We start from the raw sequence: 7868 nt of genomic DNA, 5'->3' as shown, positions 1-7868 counted from the left end.
CCGCCTCCCGCCGCCGCCGCGGCCGCCGCCTCCCGCCGCCTAGGCTGGCCCCGGCCCGCGCAGCGCCCCCTGCCGGCCGGCCGCACGCGGCGGCGGCAGAGCGCGGGGCGCGGGGCCGACCCTGGCGGCCTCCCCGGCGGCGGCGGCGGCGGGAGCGGCCGGAGCTTCGGGGAGGAGGCTGTTTCCTGGAGGGGGCGCACACTCCCCTGAGATCGCCCTTTACCGACCTGAAGCCTTTTCTCTTCTTGCCTTTCAGCCCGGGAAGTGGGGTACCTCTCTATCCTACCCCAAGGGGATGCCCGTGGCATGAGAAGCCCCCAGCCCATAGCTCCGAGTAGTCCTCACCTTGCCCATTTCTAACCCCACGGAGCCCTTAATCCCAAGGAACCCCGGACCCCTTTCCGCAAGAAGTTCCTTCCTTTCATCCATCCGCAGGAGTTCCCCGTTTAAGCTCTTTCTGAGCCTCCTTCGCCCCTAAGGCCATGTCCCAGGTCCGCCTCTCACTCCGTAACCCGAGGAGTCCCCTAGCCGCTACCCTGGGGGCCCAGCCCCTCCTCTCCAACTGCTTCCTCTGCAGGCCTCACCATCGCCTCCTGAATAGCTTTACGCTCCTTGAGACCCTCATCTTCGTGGGGTGGGAGACCCTCCGTCCTTGGGTCACCCGGTCCACCAGACTCTATTCCTTTGAGCGGCGTGGAGGAAGAGGTAAGGAGCGGGGCGGGAGGAGGTCACAGGGTGTGTGTGTTTGGGCCTGGCCCGGCTTCCCTGTGTCGCACTCCCTCCGGGTCGCTGTGCGGACCCCTTCTGTAAATGCGCGGCGAAGAGTGGTTTTGGAAGTCACGGTGGCCGAGTGGTTAAGGCGTTGGACTCGAAATCCAATGGGGTTTCCCCGCACAGGTTCGAATCCTGTTCGTGACGACCGCTTTTTTTTTTCCTTCAAGGGTGTGTGAAGGGAGCCCCTTGTCTTCCACGTGTCTTTCGTGCACTTCCCTTTGTCTCGGAAACAGAAGCCAGAAGGTCTCACCTCTGGATTTGGGGGGAGGGGGGCGGGAATGAGGGTGACCATGAGAAGCGTAATTATGCACAACTGTATTGGCTGCTAGGATACAAGGCACTTTCAGAGTTCTTTAACTTCAGCTTTGCAAGCAGAGTTTTGGCATACCTTGTTTCATTCTTTTGGGAGGGCATAGCAAAGGATTTGGTTGAAGAAAGGTTAAGTTTTGTTCGGGGATGTGAATACCTGTTGTGCTATAATAGTCAAAACTGGAGTTTCCAGGTAAAGAGGGCACCTCTGGATTCCATGACCAGACGTCACATCTTGTAGGTCTGATTACAGTGAAGACCGGGGAAACAAGGCATTCTCTCACTGGGATTGCTGTGAAGAGCTGCACCTCAGGTATCACAGGGCTAGTGGGGAGTAGCCTATTGAATCATGAACGCTGCCAATCCAGCTGGAGCCAGAGTGTGCGAAGATAACTCACTTTTTATTGAGTGCTCATTATGTGTTCTAAATTCTCCATGTTCCAAGTTCCTAGCTAGGGGATTAATCCTTCTCTAACCTCTAACCCTCCTGTACTCACCTCAGCCGGTTCTTCCTATTCCCAGTTGCTCACTGTGGGGAATATCTAGGATACCTGTTGAAGATGTTCTCTTTGTATTTTATTTCTTGCACAGCCACATCTCCAAGAAGGTTCCCCAGAGGGCAGGGGGTTCAAAGGTAATTCATAGAGCTTTTTACACATTTACACTTTGGAGTTTCCCACCTTCCTATCATTGCTCATGCTGTTTTTTCCACTCATGCTGTTTTTGCCTCACCACTTCCTTCCCCCTGCCCCCCACACCATTATTATTTTCCATCCTCCCCGTCTTTTTACCCCTCCTCTTTGAGGTTCGTGATTACAACAGCTAGAGCCTACCACCACCATCCACTAGGTTGAATGCAAGGCATCTCCTTTGACACGCTTCTGCAAAAATTAATTAAAATAAAATAAAACAAGTTACATTATTCTACCTCATAAATAGTCTCAACTGTGTCCACTTTTCTCAGAGGTGAGTGCAGGCTGGACCCACCACTTGCTGGAGCCTTCATGTGGTAGGTAGGGGTACTTTTGAGGACCACATGAGCTGATATATGTAAAGCTGCACTAAAGCATCCACACTACCCCGGTTTAAGGTAGCCAGGGACCGTAAACCCTTCCATGGTTGCTTTTTGTGTTTCATGATCTGGTCCCTCTTTTTCTCCCCACTTTTTCATATTCACTACATTTCATCCACTGGTATTCTGTTAGTTCCTGGCATAGTATTTTTCTGTGTTCCTGCTGTTCTCTGCCTGAAATAATCTTTCTCATCCTTACCTTCTTCTCAGTCTCCACTTAAATGTTGGTTCTCCTGGGAAGTCTTCTGTAACCACCTGTCTCCCACCATATCCTATTCCCTAATCTTTCTATGTGAAATCTTTCTTCCCCCATAGAATATACACTCTTGGCACATATAAGCCACTTCAAAAAAATCTTTTTGCGTACATGGATGTTTTTTAACATAGTCATGTGTACATGTTTTAATCTTCACTCAGACTGGACTGTAAGCTTCTTGAGAGTAAAGACTGTGTATTTTATTTGTTTGTACCTCCTCTACTAGGCCTTAGACATAGATGTGATAAAAAAATGTACTGAATGAATAGAATCTAATAGGTTCTGTACTGGACTGCCTACCAAATCCCATTTTGCACACACTCTCAAATTTAAATATCTGAAGAGCCAGGACCAAAGTTGACCAGCAGAGGGCAACCGACAACTATGTTGTGAAGAGAAGAAGGCCCCCATGGTTTACAAAATGGAGGATCTGGATCCAGAATAAGCTGGCTGAGGTTGTTTGGTACCTGAGATACTACTTTTCACTCTCAGATGCTTCCCTTGTAACTCTGGGGGTGAGAGGCCAAGACTTTGAACCTTCCTGTACAATAGATAATTTCAAATTTTAACCATCCCCACAGCCCACCACCCACAATTCCTTCACCCTTCCATCCCAACAAATCCTATCTCTCTATCCTTATATTTTTCTTTGTGTTGCATAACCAGGCCCCCTTTCTCACTATTCTTACGTATTTACTACATTCTACCCACTGGCATTCTTCATTTTCTGGTTCAGTATTTGGCCTTGCTCTTCTGACCTGAAGTTACCTTCTGCACCTTGGCTTGCAGTCCCACTCATTTCAACCTCCTAAGGAACCTTCCATGAATATCCTTCTGTAACAAGTTAAAATTCTCCTACTCTACTCATTCAATCCTTCATTAATTTAGGACAAACAAAACTATACCTTCACTTGACACTTCCAAATCACCATGTTGTTTTCTACTCTTTTTTTTTTTTAATAAAATGTATATCCTCTGGGACTTCCCTGGTGGTCCAGTGGTTAAGACTCTGAGCTCCCAATGCAGGGGGCCTGGGTTCAATCCCTGGTCAGGGAACTAGATTCTGCATGCTGCAACTAAGACCTGGCACAGCCAAATAAATTTAAAAATAAATAAAATAAAATAAAATGTATACCCTCTGCCTCCAGCTCCATGCTATCTTTAATAGCCTGTGGTAGAAAACTTTGCTACGTTTGAAACCATTGATTTCTTATTGGGCTTGAGAGACATTGTACCTTCTTGCTTTTCTCTTAGAACACTGTTTCTCCATCTCATTTATTTTCTCCCTTCTTCTCTGGAGTTTTACTAAAGCTTCATTCTTCTCCCTCCTCCTGAGAGAGAAGCCCCAAGCTACCATTCCAGACATGGCCTCTCAGCCACACCATCGTCCTATATCTCCAGCTGCCTATATGTCTGCACAGCTGACCTAATGTCACCTAAAACAGCAGTCCCCAACCTTCTTGGCACCAGGGACCGGTTTCACGGAAGATGGAAGATGATTTTTCCACGGACAGGGGTTGGGGGGGATGGTTCAAGCGGTAATGTGAGCGATGGGGGGTGGCAGATGAAGCTTCATTGGCTTGCCTGCCGCCCACCTCCTGCTGTGCAGACCCTTACCGGTCCCAGGCCTGGGGGTTGGGGACCCCGACCTAAAACACAAACAAAACTTTTTCTTTCCCAGAATCACATTCTCAACTTTTTCCATTTGTTAATACTATTCTCTCAATTCCATCTATTTCCAACCTTAAGAATTAGGGGCTTCCCTGGTGGCGCAGTGGTTGAGAATCTGCCTGCCAATGCAGGGGACACGGGTTCGAGCCCTGGTCTGGGAAGATCCCACATGCCACGGAGCAACTGGGCCCGTGAGCCACAACTACTGAGCCTGCGCGTCTGGAGCCTGTGCTCCGCAACAAGAGAGGCCGCGATAGTGAGAGGCCCGTGCACCGCGATGAGTGGCCCCCGCTTGCCGCAACTAGAGAAAGCCCTCACACAGAAACGAAGACCCAACACAGCCATAAATAAATAAATTAATTAAAAAAGCAAAAAGAATTATCAGACATTTTCTATTCTGCCATGCCCATCATTCATCAATCATTGCTTCCTCCATCACATCATCTATTTCATGCTTGTGTTACAGTGGCTTTCCAGGTGCCCCAGTTTCACCACACTTAAATCTCTAAAACACTGCTTTCATCTTATTAATCCCCTGTCTAGGAATTTCAGTGCCCCATCTGTTCAAACACATGCTCCTATTATCAATATGCCCTGCCTAAATCACCCGTTTTTTTAATCCTTCATTCTTTCCAGTTAGATACCCTAATCTAATCAGGCTGGGTGTCTCTACATCACAGCCTAATTCCTTCCTTCTGTCTCTTCACCTTAAAACCAATGACTAGCTAATGCCACCCTATACTGATTTTTTCAGCTACAAATTCTTAGATCTTAATCAAAATTGCTTTTATGTGACTAAAAAGCTAGTGTGGGGAAATCTAACACACAGGAACTTATTATCCCCTTGCAAGTTGTTGACTTGTTCCAAATGTTAAGAGGCTTGGATCTCTGCAGTTTATCCAGTAAAGCAAATCATTAGAGGACTTGAGCTGAAATGATCTCAACCTACACTTATTTCAGGAATGCTCTCATAGCACGAAACATTTCTGGAACTCCTTCACAGCTAGTTTATGAGCCACATTTAAATGATTCATTACTTCAAAATTACTTTAAAAAAAAAAGCTGAGCACTAGCCATCTTTATCATGCATCTGTTTTCCAGATTTTGTTCCAGATTACTTCTGGAATTCCCTAAGGTCGCATTCTTAGCTTTCTTCATGTTCTCTCTAGTGGCTGAATTCATTCCTGGAATTTCTTGATCACCTTTGGGAAGATAACTCCCAAATCCACGTCTTTAACCCTAACTTCTTGCTCTTAAGCTGTAGACCCACATTTCCTTTTTCTGGCTAACCCCCTCTTATGGGGAAGCACTTCCAACCGATTGTTCCCCAAATGAGCTCATTACTTCACCCCTGAAACCTGCTAATCCTCTTCTCCCTATTCAGGTCAATGACACTGTCCTCTCATTCACAGACTAGAAACCTCTGTCTTTATCTGTGACTCATCTTTAGTTACATGCCCCTTGTTATGTGCACTGGTTGGGAGCCCAGGCTCTGGAATGACTTTCTGGGTTCAAATCCCAGTTCTTACTATTAGCTACGTGAATTTTGTCCGTTGTCTCGGTTTCCCCACATAGAAAATGGAGATAATAATAGTCTTTTTATAAAGCTGCTGGGATGACTAGATGTTTAATATTTAGTTCGTGACTCACAGTACACGCTCAACCTGGCTGTTAGCCCCTTTCCTCATTGCCAATATCTGATCCTATTTGGAACTCAGCTCCAATGATTCCTGAGAAAACTTCCCTCCTGCATCCCACCAGGTAGTTGACCCCTTTCCTCCTGTTGTCCCATTGTACTTATTAATTCCTACCTATTAGCAATATGCTATTCTGTATTTCCCATTATTTGTTCAAGTGTACGTCACCTAAGCTTTAAATTCCTTTCAAGGAATATTATTTGTGTATCTCAAATGCCTAGAACCATGTCTGGCACTTGACTGGTATGCTGTAAATGTTGGCTGAGTGAATCTGGTCAGTTACTAAGGCCTGTTGATTTTTCTCCCCTCATGTCTCTGTCCTCTTTCCTGGTCTATTTCAAGCTCTAATCCTCTCGCGTGAATTACTGCAAAGCTTACTAATATTGTCACCAAATTTTCATTGTTTTCCCATCGTCATCACAATCATGAATTGGAAGTCACTCCTCTTCTCAAAAACTTACCTGAAAAACTAAAGTAAGTCCAAATTCCCTGCCATGTATTCAAGGCCTATCAGGAATTGGCCCCAAATTATCTTTAGTGTTATCTTCCATTACTTCCTTCAACAAACTCTATGCTTCAGATTACACTAGTCTCTTCCCTCTTCAACATGTCCTTCACCTTCACTTGTTTTTATTCATGGTATTATCTCAGCCTAAAACAGAGGTTGCAAACTCTGGTCGACTCTCAGAGAGATGCAGTACCTTACCCAAGGTTACACATCGCAGAGCTGTTGTCCTTGAAGTCTGGGCTCCTAGCCACTCCACTATCTTGCCTTCACATCTCCGGACCAAAACATCTCCAAATATGGCCCACAGGGACCAGAAGCATCATGTGAAAAATGCCAGTCTCTGAGTATGGGGCCCACTAAGCCCCACTCCCAGGTTTATTCTGATGAAGTATAGAATTAGTGACCTCTGCTCTGGAAATGGATCTCCCCTGACCACCACATCTAGGGCAGAAACCCTGCTTTGTGTCTGTCCTGACCCTTACCCCAGTTTGTAATTACATTAATTACAGTTTGTAATTACATCTCCCTTTTTCCCAATTTATTTTTCTCCTAGGACTCATGCTACCAAACATAACATGTTTTTCTTATTATCTTGTTTCTTGTCTGTCTCCTCAACCAGAGTTTTACAGCCAGGAGGGCAGGGGCTTTGGTTGCTTTGTCACAGCTGTATATATCTCCAGCACACAGGACAGTGCCTGGAGCTCCATAAGTATGGGTTGAATAAACTGATGAGTAACTAAAAAAAACAAAAAACAAAAAACTGGTGGATCCTATGTTTTTGTTTTGTTTTGTTCTTTTTTTGGCCCACATTAAAAAAAAAAAAAATTGAGCCAACATTTAAAAGTTGTGACATTAGCATAAACATTAGGATGTCCGTAAGTTCTTGAAAAAATAATAGGGGCAATGTTGGGCCCCTGTTCTTGTATAGCAGTGACCAATCAGAGCTGCACTGCCAGCTGCCCATTCTCTCAGGGCACATATTTGTCACCTAGCCAGTTTCAAAAATCTCTCTCAACAAATACAAGCGTACAGTGAAGAGATTAGGCTAATGGTGGGACAACTGGGCCTATGTCCTGATGTTACACAACATAAAGAACATCTCTCCTGTGATGTCTTTTATCCCCAGAACTGGTTAATTTGAATCTCTCTGACTCTAGGGGATTCCCTGGTGGTCCAGTGGTTCGGACTCTGTGCTTTCACTGCTGAGGGCCCGGATTCAATCCCTGGTTGGGGGACTAAGATCCCACAAGCCACGCAGTGTGGCCAAAAAAAAAAAAAAAGAATCTCTCTGACTCTAGATCTAATCCTGTTACTCTAGATCTAATCCTGTTTAGGAAAAATAGTGGTTAGAGGAATAAGTTAAAGGACGCTGTGAAGAAGCAGTCAGTCAAATCCGAGACCACTCTCTAAACAACTGGCCCAATTCTCTTCAACAAATAAGTGTTACCAAAAAAAGGTTGTTCCAGGAATCCAGACTAAGAGAGTTAAAACACATAACCTGGTGTAATGGCATGGTTCCTGGATTGGATCCAGGGTTGGACAAAAATCAGCTCTAAAAGTACTTTTCTTAGACCAACTGGG

General features: G+C 45.6%; 1 long non-coding RNA gene across 2 annotated transcripts; it reads left to right on the top strand.

The window, feature by feature from the left end:
• Positions 1–12: 12 nt before the first annotated feature.
• On the top strand, positions 13–4470 carry LOC309641665. 2 transcript variants are annotated; one of them, XR_014252722.1, is made up of 4 exons: positions 142–705; positions 1325–1396; positions 1675–1717; positions 3748–4470. It is a non-coding gene; the product is annotated as an uncharacterized lncRNA (long non-coding RNA). The 2 variants fall into 2 exon arrangements; XR_014252721.1 differs by lacking the exon at positions 1325–1396 and having other exon boundaries at positions 13–705.
• Positions 4471–7868: the final 3398 nt, after the last annotated feature.

The sequence above is a fragment of the Balaenoptera physalus genome (assembly GCF_965194825.1).
Source record: "Balaenoptera physalus genome assembly, chromosome: 13".
In the NCBI taxonomy this organism is placed as follows: Eukaryota; Metazoa; Chordata; class Mammalia; order Artiodactyla; family Balaenopteridae; genus Balaenoptera; species Balaenoptera physalus.
Note: the sequence above shows the minus strand (reverse complement) of the source record. Positions and strands in the feature narration are given on the sequence as shown.